We start from the raw sequence: 14,472 nt of genomic DNA, 5'->3' as shown, positions 1-14,472 counted from the left end.
TCCACTTGCAGACTCTACAAAAAGAGTGTTTCAAAACTGCTCTTTCAATAGGAAGGCTCAAGTCTGTGAGTTGAATGCACTCATCACAAAGAGGTTTCTGAGAATGCTTCTGTGTGGTTGTTATGTGAAGATACTTCCTTTTCCAGCTTAGGCCTCAAAGCGCTCGAAATAAACACTTGCAGATTCTACGAAAGGAGTGTTTCAAAACTGTCCTATCAAAATAAACGTTCAAGTCTGTGAGTTGAATGCACTCATCACACAGAAGTTTCTGAGAATGCTTCTGTGTAGTTTTTAGGTGAACATATTTCTTTTCCCAGCACAGGCCTCAGAGCGCTCCAAATATGCACTTGCAGATTCTACAAAAAGAGAGCTTGAAAACTCTTACACCAAAAAGGGGCTTCAACTCTATGAGTAGAATGCGCTCATCACAAAGAAGTTTCTGAGAATGCTTCTGTCTAGTTTTTATGTGAAGATATTTCCTTTTCCAGCATAGGCGTCAAAGCGCTCCAAATATACACTTGCAGATTCTACTAATGAGTGTTTCCAAACTGCTCTATCAAAAGCAATGTTCAAGTCTGTGAGTTGAATGAACTAATCACACAGAAGTTTGTGAGAATCCTTCCGTCTAGTTTTTAGGTGAAGATATTTCTTTTCCCAGAATAGGCCTTAAAGCGCTACAAATATCCACTTGCAGATTCTACAAACAGAGTGTTTCAAAACTGCTCTTTCAAAAGAAAAGCTCAAGTCTGTGAGTTGAATGCACTCATCCCAAAGAAGTTTCTGAGAATATTTCTATGTAGTTGTTATGTGAAGATACATCCTTTTCCAGAATAGGCCTCAAAGCGCTCGAAATAAACACACGCAGATTCTACAAAAGGAGAGTTTCAAAGCTGTCCTATCAAAAGAAACGTTCAAGTCTGTGAGTTGAATGCCCTCATGACAGAGAAGTTTCTGAGAATGCTGCTGTGTAGTTTTTAGGTGAAGATAATTCCTTTTCCAGCCTAGGCGTCAAAGCGATCTAAATAAACACTTGCCGATTCTACAAAAGGAGTGTTTCCAAACTGCTCTATCAAGAGGAATATTCAAGTCTGTGAGTAGAATGCACTCGCCACAAAGAAGTTTCTGAGAATGCTTCTGTCTAGTTTTTATGTGAAGATATTTCCTTTTCGAGCATAGGCGTCAAAGCGCTCCAAATAAACACTTGCAGATTCTACAAAAGGAGTGTTTCCAAACTGCTCTATCAGAGGGAATGTTCAAGTCTGTGAGTTGAATGCACTAGTAAGACAGAAGTTTGTGAGAATGCTTCTGTGTAGTTTTTAGGTGAAGATATTTCTTTTCCCAGCATAGGCCTCAAAGCCCTCCAAATATCCACTTGCAGACTCTACAAAAAGAGTGTTTCAAAACTGCTCTTTCAAAAGGAAGGCTCAAGTCTGTGAGTTGAATGCACTCATCACACAGAAGTTTCTGAGAATGCTTCTGTGTAGTTTTTAGGTGAACATATTTCATTTCCCAGCACAGGCCTCAGAGCGCTCCAAATAAGCACTTGCAGATTCTACAAAAAGAGAGCTTGAAAACTCTTCCACCAAAAAGAGAGTTCAACTCTATGAGTAGAATGCGCTCATCACAAAGAAGTTTCTAAGAATGCTTCTGTCTAGTTTTTATGTGAAGATATTTCCTTTTCCAGCATAGGCGTCAAAGCGATCCAAATAAACCCTGGCAGATTCTACAAAAGGAGTGTTTCCAAACTGCTCTATCAGAGGGAATGTTCAAGTCTGTGAGTAGAATGCACTCACCACAAAGAAGTTTCTGAGAGTGCTTCTGTCTAGTTTTTATGTGAAGATATTTCCTTTTCCAGCATAGGCGTCAAAGCGCTCCAAATAAACACTTGCAGATTGTACAAAAGGAGTGTTTCCAAACTGCTATATCAGAGGGAATGTTCAAGTCTGTGAGTTGAATGCACTAGTAAGACAGAAGTTTGTGAGAATGCTTCTGTGTAGTTTTTAGGTGAAGATATTTCTTTTCCCAGCATAGGCCTCAAAGCCCTCCAAATATCCACTTGCAGATTCTACAAAAAGAGTGTTTCAAAACTGCTCTTTCAAAAGGAAGGCTCAAGTCTGTGAGTTGAATGCACTCATCACAAAGAAGTTTCTGAGAATGCTTCTGTGTAGTTGTTATGTGAAGATATTTCCTTTACCAGCATAGGCCTCAAAGCGGTCGAAATAAACACTTGCAGATTCTACGAAAGGAGTGTTTCAAAACTGTCCTATCAAAATAAACGTTCAAGTCTGTGAGTTGAATGCACTCATCACACAGAAGTTTCTGAGAATGCTTCTGTGTAGTTTTTAGGTGAACATATTTCATTTCCCAGCACAGGCCTCAGAGCGCTCCAAATATGCACTTGCAGATTCTACAAAAAGAGACCTTGAAAACTCTTCCACCAAAAAGAGGCTTCAACTCTATGAGTAGAATGCTCTCATCACAAAGAAGTTTCTGAGAATGCTTCTGTCTAGTTTTTATGTGAAGATATTTCCTTTTCCAGCATTGGCTTCAAAGCGCTCCAAATAAACACTTGCAGATTCTACTAAAGGAGTGTTTCCAAACTGCTCTATCAAAAGGAATGTTCAAGTCTGTGAGTTGAATGCACTAATGACACAGAAGTTTGTGAGAATTCTTCTGTCTAGTTTTTAGATGAAGATATTTCTTTTCCCAGAATAGGCCTTAAAGCGCTCCAAATATCCACTTGCAGATTCTACAAAAAGAGTGTTTCAAAACTGCTCTTTCAAAAGAAAGGCTCAAGTCTGTGAGTTGAATGCACTCATCACAAAGAAGTTTCTGAGAATGCTTCTGTGTAGTTGTTAAGTGAAGATACTTCCTTTTCCAGCATAGGCCTCAAAGCGCTCGAAATAAACACTTGCAGATTCTACAAAAGGAGAGTTTCAAAACTGTCCTGTCAAAAGAAACGTTAAAGTCTGTGAGTTGAATGCCCTCATCACAGAGAAGTTTCTGAGAATGCTTCTGTGTAGTTTTTAGGTGAAGATATTTCCTTTTCCAGCATAGGCGTCAAAGCGATCCAAATAAACACTTGCAGATTTTACAAAAGGAGTGTTTCCAAACTGCTCTATCAGAGGGAATGTTCAAGTCTGTGAGTTCAATGCAGTAATCACACAGACGTTTGTGAGAATGCTTCTGTGTAGTTTTTAGGTGAAGATATTCCTTTTCCCAGCATAGGCCTCAAAGCCCTCCAAATATCCACTTGCAGACTCTACAAAAAGAGTGTTTCAAAACTGCTCTTTCAAAAGGAAGGCTCAAGTCTGTGAGTTGAATGCACTCATCACAATCAAGTTTCTGAGAATGCTTCTGTGTAGTTGTTATGTGAAGATACTTCCTTTTCCAGCATAGGCCTCAAAGCGCTCGAAATAAACACTTGCAGATTCTACGAAAGGAGTGTTTCAAAACTGTCCTATCAAAATAAACGTTCAAGTCTGTGAGTTGAATGCACTCATCACACAGAAGTTTCTGAGAATGCTTCTGTGTAGTTTTTAGGTGAATATATTTCGTTTCCCATAACAGGCCTCCGAGCGCTCCAAATATGCACTTGCAGATTCTACAAAAAGAGAGCTAGAAAACTCTTCCACCAAAAAGATGTTTCAACTCTATGAGTAGAATGCACTCATCACAAAGAAGTTTCTGAGAATGCTTCTGTCTAGTTTTTATGTGAAGATATTTCCTTTTCCAGCATAGGCGTCAAAGCGCTCCAAATAAACACTTGCAGATTCTACTAAAGGAGAGTTTCCAAACTGCTCTATCAAAAGCAATGTTCAAGTCTGTGAGTTGAATGAACTAATCACACAGAAGTTTGTGAGAATTCTTCCGTCTAGTTTTTAGGTGAAGATATTTCTTTTCCCAGAATAGGCCTTAAAGCGCTCCAAATATCCACTTGCAGATTCTACAAAAAGAGTGTTTCAAAACTGCTCTTTCAAAAGAAAGGCTCAAGTCTGTGAGTTGAATGCACTCATCACAAAGAAGTTTCTGAGAATTCTTCTGTGTAGTTGTTATGTGAAGATATTTCCTTTTCCAGCATAGGCCTCAAAGCGCTCGAAATAAACACATGCAGATTCTACAAAAGGAGTGTTTCAAAACTGTCCTATCAAAAGAAACGTTCAAGTCTGTGAGTTGAATGCCCTCATCACAGAGAAGTTTCTGAGAATGCTTCTGTGTAGTTTTTAGGTGAAGATAATTCCTTTTCCAGCATAGGTGTCAAAGCGATCCAAATAAGCACTTGCAGATTCTACAAAAGGAGTGTTTCCAAACTGCTCTATCAGAGGGAATGTTCAAGTCTGTGAGTTAAATGCACTACTAAGACAGAAGTTTGTGAGAATGTTTCTGTGTAGTTTTTAGGCGAAGATATTTCTTTTCCCAGCATAGGCCTCAAAGCCCTCCAAATATCCACTTGCAGACTCTACAAAAAGAGTGTTTCAAAACTGCTCTTTCAAAAGGAAGGCTCAAGTCTGTGAGTTGAATGCACTCATCACAAAGAAGTTTCTGAGAATGCTTCTGTGTAGTTGTTATGTGAAGATACTTCCTTTTCGAGCACAGGCCTCAAAGCGCTCGAAATAAACACTTGCAGATTCTACGAAAGGAGTGTTTCAAAACTGTCCTATCAAAATAAACGTTCAAGTCTGTGAGTTGAATGCACTCATCACACAGAAGTTTCTGAGAATGCTTCTGTGTAGTTTTTAGGTGAACATATTTCGTTTCCCATCACAGGCCTCAGAGCGCTCCAAATATGCACTTGCAGATTCTACAAAAAGAGAGCTAGAAAACTCTTCCACCAAAAAGATGTTTCAACTCTATGAGTAGAATGCACTCATCACAAAGAAGTTTCTGAGAATGCTTCTGTCTAGTTTTTATGTGAAGATATTTCCTTTTCCAGCATAGGCGTCAAAGCGCTCCAAATAAACACTTGCAGATTCTACTAAAGGAGAGTTTCCAAACTGCTCTATCAAAAGCAATGTTCAAGTCTGTGAGTTGAATGAACTAATCACACAGAAGTTTGTGAGAATTCTTCCGTCTAGTTTTTAGGTGAAGATATTTCTTTTCCCAGAATAGGCCTTAAAGCGCTCCAAATATCCACTTGCAGATTCTACAAAAAGAGTGTTTCAAAACTGCTCTTTCAAAAGAAAGGCTCAAGTCTGTGAGTTGAATGCACTCATCACAAAGAAGTTTCTGAGAATGCTTCTGTGTAGTTGTTATGTGAAGATATTTCCTTTTCCAGCATAGGCCTCAAAGCGCTCGAAATAAACACATGCAGATTCTACAAAAGGAGTGTTTCAAAACTGTCCTATCAAAAGAAACGTTCAAGTCCGTGAGTTGAATGCCCTCATCACAGAGAAGTTTCTGAGAATGCTTCTGTGTAGTTGTTAAGTGAAGATACTTCCTTTTCCAGCATAGGCCTCAAAGCGCTCGAAATAAACACTTGCAGAATATACAAAAGGAGAGTTTCAAAACTGTCCTGTCAAAAGAAACGTTAAAGTCTGTGACTTGAATGCACTCATCACAGAGAAGTTTCTGAGAATGCTTCTGTGTAGTTTTTAGGTGAAGATATTTCCTTTTCCAGCATAGGCGTCAAAGCGATCCAAATAAACACTTGCAGATTCTACAAAAGGAGTGTTTCCAAACTGCTCTATCAGAGGGAATGTTCAAGTCTGTGAGTTCAATGCAGTAATCACACAGACGTTTGTGAGAATGCTTCTGTCTAGTGTTTAGCTGAAGATATTTCTTTTCCCAGAATAGGCCTTAAAGCGCTCCAAATTTCCACTTGCAGATTCTACAAAAAGAGTGTTTCAAAACTGCTCTTTCAAAAGAAAGGCTCAAGTCTGTGAGTTGAATGCACTCATCACAAAGAAGTTTCTGAGAATGCTTCTGTGTAGTTCTTATGTGAAGATACTTCCTTTTCCAGCATAGGCCTCAAAGCGCTCGAAATAAACACTTGCAGATTCTACGAAAGGAGTGTTTCAAAACTGTCCTATCAAAATAAACGTTCAAGTCTGTGAGTTGAATGCACTCATCACACAGAAGTTTCTGAGAATGCTTCTGTGTAGTTTTTAGGTGAACATATTTCGTTTCCCATAACAGGCCTCAGAGCGCTCCAAATATGCACTTGCAGATTCTACAAAAAGAGAGCTAGAAAACTCTTCCACCAAAAAGATGTTTCAACTCTATGAGTAGAATGCACTCATCACAAAGAAGTTTCTGAGAATGCTTCTGTCTAGTTTTTATGTGAAGATATTTCCTTTTCCAGCATAGGCGTCAAAGCGCTCCAAATAAACACTTGCAGATTCTACTAAAGGAGAGTTTCCAAACTGCTCTATCAAAAGCAGTGTTCAAGTCTGTGAGTTGAATGAACTAATCACACAGAAGTTTGTGAGAATTCTTCCGTCTAGTTTTTAGGTGAAGATATTTCTTTTCCCAGAATAGGCCTTAAAGCGCTCCAAATATCCACTTGCAGATTCTACAAAAAGAGTGTTTCAAAACTGCTCTTTCAAAAGAAAGGCTCAAGTCTGTGAGTTGAATGCACTCATCACAAAGAAGTTTCTGAGAATTCTTCTGTGTAGTTGTTATGTGAAGATATTTCCTTTTCCAGCATAGGCCTCAAAGCGCTCGAAATAAACACATGCAGATTCTACAAAAGGAGTGTTTCAAAACTGTCCTATCAAAAGAAACGTTCAAGTCTGTGAGTTGAATGCCCTCATCACAGAGAAGTTTCTGAGAATGCTTCTGTGTAGTTTTTAGGTGAAGATAATTCCTTTTCCAGCATAGGTGTCAAAGCGATCCAAATAAGCACTTGCAGATTCTACAAAAGGAGTGTTTCCAAACTGCTCTATCAGAGGGAATGTTCAAGTCTGTGAGTTGAATGCAATACTAAGACAGAAGTTTGTGAGAATGTTTCTGTGTAGTTTTTAGGCGAAGATATTTCTTTTCCCAGCATAGGCCTCAAAGCCCTCCAAATATCCACTTGCAGACTCTACAAAAAGAGTGTTTCAAAACTGCTCTTTCAAAAGGAAGGCTCAAGTCTGTGAGTTGAATGCACTCATCACAAAGAAGTTTCTGAGAATGCTTCTGTGTAGTTGTTATGTGAAGATACTTCCTTTTCGAGCACAGGCCTCAAAGCGCTCGAAATAAACACTTGCAGACTCTACGAAAGGAGTGTTTCAAAACTGTCCTATCAAAAGAAACGTTCAAGTCTGTGAGTTGAATGCCCTCATCACAGAGAAGTTTCTGAGAATGCTTCTGTGTAGTTTTTAGGTGAAGATAATTCCTTTTCCAGCATTGGTGTCAAAGCGATCCAAATAAACACTTGCAGATTCTACAAAAGGAGTGTTTCCAAACTGCTCTATCAAGAGGAATGTTCAAGTCCGTGAGTAGAATGCACTCACCACAAAGAAGTTTCTGAGAATGCTTCTGTCTAGTTTTTATGTGAAGATATTCCCTTTTCCAGCATAGGCGTCAAAGCGCTCCAAATAAACACTTGCAGATTCTACAAAAGGAGTGTTTCCAAACTGCTCTATCAGAGGGAATGTTCAAGTCTGTGAGTTGAATGCACTAGTCAGACAGAGGTTTGTCAGAATGCTTCTGTTTAGTTTTTAGGTGAAGATATTCCTTTTCCCAGCATAGGCCTCAAAGCCCTCCAAATATCCACTTGCAGACTCTACAAAAAGAGTGTTTCAAAACTGCTCTTTCAAAAGGAAGGCTCAAGTCTGTGAATTGAATGCACTCATCACAAAGAAGTTTCTGAGAATGCTTCTGTGTAGTTGTTATGTGAAGATATTTCCTTTGCCAGCATAGGCCTCAAAGCGCTCGAAATAAACACTTGCAGATTCTACGAAAGGAGTGTTTCAAAACTGTCCTATCAAAATAAACGTTCAAGTCTGTGAGTTGAATGCACTCATCACACAGAAGTTTCTGAGAATGCTTCTGTGTAGTTTTTAGGTGAACATATTTCATTTCCCAGCACAGGCCTCAGAGCGCTCCGAATATACACTTGCAGATTCTACAAAAAGAGACCTTGAAAACTCTTCCACCAAAAAGAGGCTTCAACTCTATGAGTAGAATGCTCTCATCACAAAGAAGTTTCTGAGAATGCTTCTGTCTAGTTTTTATGTGAAGATATTTCCTATTCCAGCATTGGCTTCAAAGCGCTCCAAATAAACACTTGCAGATTCTACTAAAGGAGTGTTTCCAAACTGCTCTATCAAAAGGAATGTTCAAGTCTGTGAGTTGAATGCACTAATGACACAGAAGTTTGTGATAATTCTTCTGTCTAGTTTTTAGATGAAGATATTTCTTTTCCCAGAATAGGCCTTAAAGCGCTCCAAATATCCACTTGGAGATTCTACAAAAAGAGTGTTTCAAAACTGCTCTTTCAAAAGAAAGGCTCAAGTCTGTGAGTTGAATGCACTCATCACAAAGAAGTTTCTGAGAATGCTTCTGTGTAGTTGTTAAGTGAAGATACTTCCTTTTCCAGCATAGGCCTCAAAGCGCTCGAAATAAACACTTGCAGATTCTACAAAAGGAGAGTTTCAAAACTGTCCTGTCAAAAGAAACGTTAAAGTCTGTGAGTTGAATGCACTCATCACAGAGAAGTTTCTGAGAATGCTTCTGTGTAGTTTTTAGGTGAAGATATTCCCTTTTCCAGCATGGGCGTCAAAGCGATCCAAATAAACACTTGCAGATTCTACAAAAGGAGTGTTTCCAAACTGCTCTATCAGAGGGAATGTTCAAGTCTGTGAGTTGAATGCACTAGTCAGACAGAAGTTTGTGAGAATGTTTCTGTGTAGTTTTTAGGTGAAGATATTTCTTTTCCCAGCATAGGCCTCAAAGCCCTCCAATTATCCACTTGCAGACTCTACAAAAAGAGTGTTTCAAAACTGCTCTTTCAAAAGGAAGGCTCAAGTCTGTGATTTGAATGCACTCATCACAAAGAAGTTTCTGATAATGCTTCTGTGTAGTTGTTATGTGAAGATATTTCCTTTACCAGCATAGGCCTCAAAGCGCTCGAAATAAACACTTGCAGATTCTACGAAAGGATTGTTTCAAAACTGTCCTATCAAAATAAACGTTCAAGTCTGTGAGTTGAATGCACTCATCACACAGAAGTTTCTGAGAATGCTTCTGTGTAGTTTTTAGGTGAACATTTTTCATTTCCCAACACAGGCCTCAGAGCGCTCCAAATACGCACTTGCAGATTCTACAAAAAGAGAGCTTGAAAACTCTTCCACCAAAAAGAGGCTTCAACTTTTGAGTAGAATGCACTCATCACAAAGAATTTTCTGAGAATGCTTCTGTCTAGTTTTTATGTGAAGATATTTCCTTTTCCAGCATAGGCGTCAAAGCGCTCCAAATAAACACTTGCAGATTCTACTAAAGGAGAGTTTCCAAACTGCTCTATCAAAAACAATGTTCAAGTCTGTGAGTTGAATGCACTAATCACACAGAAGTTTGTGAGAATTCTTCCGTCTAGTTTTTAGGTGAAGATATTTCTTTTCCCAGAATAGGCCTTATAGCGCTCCAAATATCCACTTGCAGATTCTACAAAAAGAGTGTTTCAAAACTGCTCTTTCAAAAGAAAGGCTCAAGTCTGTGAGTTGAATGCACTCATCACAAAGAAGTTTCTGAGAATGCTTCTGTGTTGTTCTTATGTGAAGATAATTCCTTTTCCAGCATAGGCCTCAAAAGGGCTCGAAATAAACACTTGCAGATTCTAGGAAAGGAGTGTTTCAAAACAGTCCTATCAAAATAAACGTTCAAGTCTGTGAGTTGAATGCACTCATCACAAAGAAGTTTCTGAGAATGCTTCGGTGTAGTTGTAATGTGAAGATACTTCGTTTTCCAGCATAGGCCACAAAGCGCTCGAAATAAACACTTGCAGATTCTACAAAAGGAGTGTTTCCAAACTGTTCTATCAGAGGGAATGTTCAAGTCTGTGAGTTCAAAGCAGTAATCACACAGACGTTTGTGAGAATGCTTCTGTCAAGTTTTTAAGTGAAGATATTACCTTTTCCAGCATAGGCGTCAAAGCGATCAAATAAGCACTTGCAGATTCTACAAAAGCAGTGTTTCCAAACTGCTCTATCAGAGGGAATGTTCAAGTCTGTGAGTTCAATGCAGTAATCACACAGACGTTTGTGAGAATGCTTCTGTGTAGTTTTTAGGTGAAGATATTCCTTTTCCCAGCATAGGCCTCATAGCCTTCCAAATATCCACTTGCAGACTCTACAAAAAGAGTGTTTCAAAACTGCTCTTTCAAAAGGAAGGCTCAAGTCTGTGAGTTGAATGCACTCATCACAAAGAAGTTTCTGAGAATGCTTCTGTGTAGTTGTCAAGTGAAGATACTTCCTTTTCGAGCATAGGCCTCAAAGCGCTCGAAATAAACACTTGCAGATTCTACAAAAGGAGTGTTTCCAAACTGCTCTATCAGAGGGAATGTTCAAGTCTGTGAGTTGAATGCACTAGTAAGACAGAAGTTTGTGAGAATGCTTCTGTGTAGTTTTTAGGTGAAGATATTTCTTTTCCCAGCTTAGGCCTCAAAGCCCTCCAAATATCCACTTGCAGACTCTACAAAAAGAGTGTTTCAAAACTGCTCTTTCAAAAGGAAGGCTCAAGTCTGTGAGTTGAATGCACTCATCACAAAGAGGTTTCTGAGAATGCTTCTGTGTGGTTGTTATGTGAAGATACTTCCTTTTCCAGCTTAGGCCTCAAAGCGCTCGAAATAAACACTTGCAGATTCTACGAAAGGAGTGTTTCAAAACTGTCCTATCAAAATAAACGTTCAAGTCTGTGAGTTGAATGCACTCATCACACAGAAGTTTCTGAGAATGCTTCTGTGTAGTTTTTAGGTGAACATATTTCTTTTCCCAGCACAGGCCTCAGAGCGCTCCAAATATGCACTTGCAGATTCTACAAAAAGAGAGCTTGAAAACTCTTACACCAAAAAGGGGCTTCAACTCTATGAGTAGAATGCGCTCATCACAAAGAAGTTTCTGAGAATGCTTCTGTCTAGTTTTTATGTGAAGATATTTCCTTTTCAAGCATAGGCGTCAAAGCGCTCCAAATATACACTTGCAGATTCTACTAAAGGAGTGTTTCCAAACTGCTCTATCAAAAGCAATGTTCAAGTCTGTGAGTTGAATGAACTAATCACACAGAAGTTTGTGAGAATCCTTCCGTCTAGTTTTTAGGTGAAGATATTTCTTTTCCCAGAATAGGCCTTAAAGCGCTACAAATATCCACTTGCAGATTCTACAAACAGAGTGTTTCAAAACTGCTCTTTCAAAAGAAAAGCTCAAGTCTGTGAGTTGAATGCACTCATCCCAAAGAAGTTTCTGAGAATATTTCTATGTAGTTGTTATGTGAAGATACATCCTTTTCCAGAATAGGCCTCAAAGCGCTCGAAATAAACACACGCAGATTCTACAAAAGGAGAGTTTCAAAGCTGTCCTATCAAAAGAAACGTTCAAGTCTGTGAGTTGAATGCCCTCATGACAGAGAAGTTTCTGAGAATGCTGCTGTGTAGTTTTTAGGTGAAGATAATTCCTTTTCCAGCCTAGGCGTCAAAGCGATCCAAATAAACACTTGCCGATTCTACAAAAGGAGTGTTTCCAAACTGCTCTATCAAGAGGAATATTCAAGTCTGTGAGTAGAATGCACTCGCCACAAAGAAGTTTCTGAGAATGCTTCTGTCTAGTTTTTATGTGAAGATATTTCCTTTTCGAGCATAGGCGTCAAAGCGCTCCAAATAAACACTTGCAGATTCTACAAAAGGAGTGTTTCCAAACTGCTCTATCAGAGGGAATGTTCAAGTCTGTGAGTTGAATGCACTAGTAAGACAGAAGTTTGTGAGAATGCTTCTGTGTAGTTTTTAGGTGAAGATATTTCTTTTCCCAGCATAGGCCTCAAAGCCCTCCAAATATCCACTTGCAGACTCTACAAAAAGAGTGTTTCAAAACTGCTCTTTCAAAAGGAAGGCTCAAGTCTGTGAGTTGAATGCACTCATCACACAGAAGTTTCTGAGAATGCTTCTGTGTAGTTTTTAGGTGAACATATTTCATTTCCCAGCACAGGCCTCAGAGCGCTCCAAATAAGCACTTGCAGATTCTACAAAAAGAGAGCTTGAAAACTCTTCCACCAAAAAGAGAGTTCAACTCTATGAGTAGAATGCGCTCATCACAAAGAAGTTTCTAAGAATGCTTCTGTCTAGTTTTTATGTGAAGATATTTCCTTTTCCAGCATAGGCGTCAAAGCGATCCAAATAAACCCTGGCAGATTCTACAAAAGGAGTGTTTCCAAACTGCTCTATCAGAGGGAATGTTCAAGTCTGTGAGTAGAATGCACTCACCACAAAGAAGTTTCTGAGAGTGCTTCTGTCTAGTTTTTATGTGAAGATATTTCCTTTTCCAGCATAGGCGTCAAAGCGCTCCAAATAAACACTTGCAGATTGTACAAAAGGAGTGTTTCCAAACTGCTATATCAGAGGGAATGTTCAAGTCTGTGAGTTGAATGCACTAGTAAGACAGAAGTTTGTGAGAATGCTTCTGTGTAGTTTTTAGGTGAAGATATTTCTTTTCCCAGCATAGGCCTCAAAGCCCTCCAAATATCCACTTGCAGATTCTACAAAAAGAGTGTTTCAAAACTGCTCTTTCAAAAGGAAGGCTCAAGTCTGTGAGTTGAATGCACTCATCACAAAGAAGTTTCTGAGAATGCTTCTGTGTAGTTGTTATGTGAAGATATTTCCTTTACCAGCATAGGCCTCAAAGGGGTCGAAATAAACACTTGCAGATTCTACGAAAGGAGTGTTTCAAAACTGTCCTATCAAAATAAACGTTCAAGTCTGTGAGTTGAATGCACTCATCACACAGAAGTTTCTGAGAATGCTTCTGTGTAGTTTTTAGGTGAACATATTTCATTTCCCAGCACAGGCCTCAGAGCGCTCCAAATATGCACTTGCAGATTCTACAAAAAGAGACCTTGAAAACTCTTCCACCAAAAAGAGGCTTCAACTCTATGAGTAGAATGCTCTCATCACAAAGAAGTTTCTGAGAATGCTTCTGTCTAGTTTTTATGTGAAGATATTTCCTTTTCCAGCATTGGCTTCAAAGCGCTCCAAATAAACACTTGCAGATTCTACTAAAGGAGTGTTTCCAAACTGCTCTATCAAAAGGAATGTTCAAGTCTGTGAGTTGAATGCACTAATGACACAGAAGTTTGTGAGAATTCTTCTGTCTAGTTTTTAGATGAAGATATTTCTTTTCCCAGAATAGGCCTTAAAGCGCTCCAAATATCCACTTGCAGATTCTACAAAAAGAGTGTTTCAAAACTGCTCTTTCAAAAGAAAGGCTCAAGTCTGTGAGTTGAATGCACTCATCACAAAGAAGTTTCTGAGAATGCTTCTGTGTAGTTGTTAAGTGAAGATACTTCCTTTTCCAGCATAGGCCTCAAAGCGCTCGAAATAAACACTTGCAGATTCTACAAAAGGAGAGTTTCAAAACTGTCCTGTCAAAAGAAACGTTAAAGTCTGTGAGTTGAATGCCCTCATCACAGAGAAGTTTCTGAGAATGCTTCTGTGTAGTTTTTAGGTGAAGATATTTCCTTTTCCAGCATAGGCGTCAAAGCGATCCAAATAAACACTTGCAGATTTTACAAAAGGAGTGTTTCCAAACTGCTCTATCAGAGGGAATGTTCAAGTCTGTGAGTTCAATGCAGTAATCACACAGACGTTTGTGAGAATGCTTCTGTGTAGTTTTTAGGTGAAGATATTCCTTTTCCCAGCATAGGCCTCAAAGCCCTCCAAATATCCACTTGCAGACTCTACAAAAAGAGTGTTTCAAAACTGCTCTTTCAAAAGGAAGGCTCAAGTCTGTGAGTTGAATGCACTCATCACAAACAAGTTTCTGAGAATGCTTCTGTGTAGTTGTTATGTGAAGATACTTCCTTTTCCAGCATAGGCCTCAAAGCGCTCGAAATAAACACTTGCAGATTCTACGAAAGGAGTGTTTCAAAACTGTCCTATCAAAATAAACGTTCAAGTCTGTGAGTTGAATGCACTCATCACACAGAAGTTTCTGAGAATGCTTCTGTGTAGTTTTTAGGTGAATATATTTCGTTTCCCATAACAGGCCTCCGAGCGCTCCAAATATGCACTTGCAGATTCTACAAAAAGAGAGCTAGAAAACTCTTCCACCAAAAAGATGTTTCAACTCTATGAGTAGAATGCACTCATCACAAAGAAGTTTCTGAGAATGCTTCTGTCTAGTTTTTATGTGAAGATATTTCCTTTTCCAGCATAGGCGTCAAAGCGCTCCAAATAAACACTTGCAGATTCTACTAAAGGAGAGTTTCCAAACTGCTCTATCAAAAGCAATGTTCAAGTCTGTGAGTTGAATGAACTAATCACACAGAAGTTTGTGAGAATTCTTC

This window comes from Pongo pygmaeus, chromosome 8 (genome assembly GCF_028885625.2).
Source record: "Pongo pygmaeus isolate AG05252 chromosome 8, NHGRI_mPonPyg2-v2.0_pri, whole genome shotgun sequence".
NCBI classification, from domain to species: Eukaryota; Metazoa; Chordata; class Mammalia; order Primates; family Hominidae; genus Pongo; species Pongo pygmaeus.
The sequence above is the reverse complement of the archived record's forward strand: the minus strand, read 5'-3'. Positions refer to the sequence as shown.